This window comes from Episyrphus balteatus, chromosome 3, assembly GCF_945859705.1.
Source record: "Episyrphus balteatus chromosome 3, idEpiBalt1.1, whole genome shotgun sequence".
Taxonomy (NCBI): Eukaryota; Metazoa; Arthropoda; class Insecta; order Diptera; family Syrphidae; genus Episyrphus; species Episyrphus balteatus.
The window spans coordinates 104622754-104626768 of record NC_079136.1 but is presented as its reverse complement, the minus strand read 5'-3'; the positions used below and the strand labels follow the sequence as shown (position 1 = coordinate 104626768).

General features: G+C 29.5%; 1 long non-coding RNA gene across 1 annotated transcript; it reads right to left on the bottom strand.

Moving 5' to 3' along the window:
* Positions 1 to 2826: 2826 nt before the first annotated feature.
* On the bottom strand, positions 2827 to 3638 carry LOC129916647 (uncharacterized). The gene is made up of 3 exons (XR_008772523.1): positions 3304 to 3638; positions 3182 to 3237; positions 2827 to 3070 (listed from the first exon to the last, which is right to left on the bottom strand). It is a non-coding gene; the product is annotated as an uncharacterized LOC129916647 (long non-coding RNA).
* Between the last annotated feature and the right edge of the window lie 377 nt (positions 3639 to 4015).

Genomic DNA, 4015 nt, shown 5'->3' with positions numbered 1-4015 from the left:
CAGATTGAATATACATACTGTGAATTTTAATATTCTAAGGGAATTTGTTTAGATTCAGACACTTAGAAATTGTATGCCCGTGGTCAGGCTGATATAATAGCGAAGACAAAATAATAAAAATTATTTTTATTTTAAGTGGAGCGATTGAATATAATTCAATTTTAAAGTTCAAGTGACCTCAACCCCAACGCGTTTCGCCCAGGTACGATAGTGACACAGTGGGCTCATCAGTTAGATCTGTCGTACGCGTACCCTTACTAAGACGCATTATTTAAAAATAGAACATAGTACACTCATAGCCGTATTAAGGGGGGGGGTTTTGGGTGTTTAACCCCCCCCGAAGTTTTTTTCAGAAAATCAAAAGATACCTATATTATAAACATATACAAGTCTAATATGTGCAGCACTAAATGATTTGTTTTTGAATTTTAGTGATTTGATTACCTATATGAAAATCTCCCTTAAAATCACTACCAATTTTGCATCGTTGCAGAAGCTGTCGATGAAGTTTGTATAAAGGAAAACAAAAATTGTTTGACCCATTACAAAGAGTTTTTATCTCTTTGACCATTTCCTTAAGCACTATGTTAACACCTTAAAATGCTCTTTTAAGAACCCTTTAAATACCACACTTATGCAGGGTTTTTGGTGCCGAGACTAAACTATGCTTTTTCAAAGGGTTTCGGTGGCCGAACTCGAATCCAAAGACGGACTCGTTTTTGAAATATTACCCTTAAATCTATTTAAATCTTTCAGACATCTTTTCTACTGTCCGAGATATCTTCAGTTGCTTATTACCCACTTTTGTTCTATGTTAACCTTAAATCCAGTATGTAAGCGAAAATAAATGTATCGATTTATTCAGAGACTGTAGTTCTACTCAATATTCTTGTTTTTTGATCCCCTTTAATAAAAAAATAGTAGGGTGTCGCTGCAATACTCGGTTTTATATAAATAGCATTTTTATATGGTGCGATTAAACTTTTGCAAGGCATTGTATTTACAACATTCCGTCATTCTTTTGTTTCAAATTATAAAATTAAACAATTTCAGTTTATTGTTAAATTTCAAAGTGAAGTATAACACTGGTCAACAAAATTAAACTTCTTTTTTGTTAAAAATTTGTTGAAAATGCCGCTTTTTACCAATTTTCATGGTTATTTTTTAGCGTTTACTTATTTTTTTTAAATTGAATTTGTAACAGTTTCTAAAAGAATTAAGTTTTGTCTCTCTAAATCCGTTTAAATCTTTTAAATATCTATTTTCTTCCTTGAGAAATCATAACTTGAAATCAAAGTGTTTGGGGCATCTCATATTTATTTGCTTTTAATAATAATATAAATATTGAAAAGTTCTGTACCAATCGCTTTCAAATTTTTACACAATTCTTTTAGAAACTGTTACAAATTTAATTTAAAAAAAAAAAAAATTAAACGCTCAAAAATAACTGTGAAAACTGGTAAAAATAGGCATTTTCGATTTTCTAACGGGAATATCTCCAAAACGTGATGTGATAGAATTTTTCTGACTTCGGATTCGAGCTCAGCCTAAAAGTATACCCTGGTTTCTGTAACAAAAGCCTTGTTGGCCAGTGTAATTAGCTCATGTCAAACAACTTGGATTATTTAAAATTTTGGTTTTTAAGTATTGCTAATTTCATTTAGAACTCAATAGATAGAATGTACCTGTCAATTTTCTGCTACAAAATTTCAGTGCAAGATGAAGTCCATTTTTCAATGTTTTATATATTAAATTAAACGAAATAATTTTTTTTATAAGGCCTTAGAATGGTTAAAATTTGTTTCTTAAAAAAAATTTTCTTGCTCGCTTACGCTCGCAATTTATATCAACCAATTTTTCACTCTTTGTACCTACAAAACTAGAGATACCGCTGAATTTTCGGCCATTTTTAAATTCGTTTACCGTAAGCAGGGCTTCTTTAAACTTTTAACTACGAATTCCTCTCCTAAAAAATACTTAAAAAGGATATTGGCAAATTTTTCGCTTCTACACAGTTCAAATGACTATTTGATTTAGCGGGATTTAGAATCGACTGCAGTTACATATAGTTGATACAAAGTATTGTGATTTCTAAAAAAAAATGTTGTTTGGTCTGAGCTAACCCCCCCCGAAATGAAATCCTAGCAACGGCTATGAGTACACTGAACCAAATCCTTACGTAAATACAACGAAAAAATTCGTTGAGCCAACGAAAATTTAATTAATTTTCAGCCGGTGAAAAATTTAATTGGCTCAACGAAATGGCTTTCATACGTTAATAAAAAACTTCATCAACTAACGAAAACTGTCGTATTTTAATGAAGTTTTTCATACAAATTTTTGATCGCGAATCAATGAATTTTTACATTACTTTACGAAAGTTTTTCATCAGTTGACCTAAAATTTAATTAAACACGGTGATATTTTTCGTTAGTCAATGTATTTTTTGATTAATTTATGCAAAGAACTTTCGTAAGCTAACGAATTTTTTCGTAAATTTTATGAATATTTTAATTAAATAACGAAAAAATATTCGTTAGCTAACGAAACTTTTCATTGAATTTATGAATATTTTCATAAATCAACGTAATTTTTTTGTCAGCTTACGAAACTTTTCTTTGTAATAATTATTCTTTTAGAAGATTATACTTACTTTATTTTCGTGAATCTACGATTTTTTTCGTCCATTTTTCTTCCCTAAATTTTGGAATAAAAAAACCTGAAATTCAAAAAAAGTGGAGCGGAGCGAAAATTTTTAACCATACAAAAAGAAAATTGTAATTTTGAATTTGAATTTTTAATCATCCTAAGTTAAAAACATATAATACAAAAATTAAATTAATTACATTAAAAACTTTAAAGTTCTCTAAGGAATGAGGTAAACGAATACTTTATACCGGCGATATGAAGAGTTTTATCAGGGATTTGATGTCGATCACGAATGGTTGGCTTGATGATCGGCTTTTGAGGTGTTCCACGTATATAAGAAAGCTTCATGGGACTTTTATATGTAATTGTCCTTTAGAACCAGTACCATGTATAAAGTGCATTAGGATGACATCTTTGGAATCTGAAATAAAACAGAAAGAGAAAAACAAACAAAAAAAGTTAAAATATTATAAGAGACAAAAATATTGTTTTTTTTATCAAATATAGGAAGCAATAATCGAATGGTACTTACTATCTCATCGTTCATCCACTCTTCCACTCTTGAGAACGGTGACAAAAACCTTTTTTCTTTTTGAAATGATGAAACATAATCAAAATTATTGGGAGTTAGGTAGTTACAATTATTTATCTTACCTGTATAATTCTCGAGTAAATGGTCCAAGTACCAGCTAAACACCACTTATTTTTCTTATTGTTTGTTTCTGTTTGTTGTTTCTTTTCTAATACATAGGTAATTATTTTAAATTTTTTCAGCGCACAATATTTTTTGTATTTTATATTTCCGCGTGATAGATCTTCGCACTTTGGGGGTTGAATATACACTGGGACTACCACAAATGAACACAACAAACGAAAATACAGCGTGCTCTGTATACACGTTAGTCTAACTTTTTTTCGGAAGACCACGATTTATTTTCGTTAACTGATGTATTTTTTAATAAGCCGATGTAAAATTTCATTAGTCTATGAAGAATTTTCATAAGCCAATTATTTATATTCATAAACTGATGAAGATTTTCGTTAGTCAATGTTGAAATTCATAAGTTGATGAATTTTTTCGTTACTCAATTAAAATTGTGATCAAGTAAGGATCGAATTCATTTTTTTATTCTCTAAAATGAGTATGAAATTTTTCGTTAAATGATGAATCTTTTCATTAAAATGGATTTTTCGACTCTAAAAGGGGAGAAAAAGTGTATGAAACGTTTTCATTAATTGATGAAGGTTTTCATATTACGAAAAATTACATATTTTCGTTGAGCTAACGAAAGTTTCGTTGGGCCAACGAAAATGTAATGTATGAAACGATTTTCGTAATTTTACGAAATTTATTATTTTCAGTGTA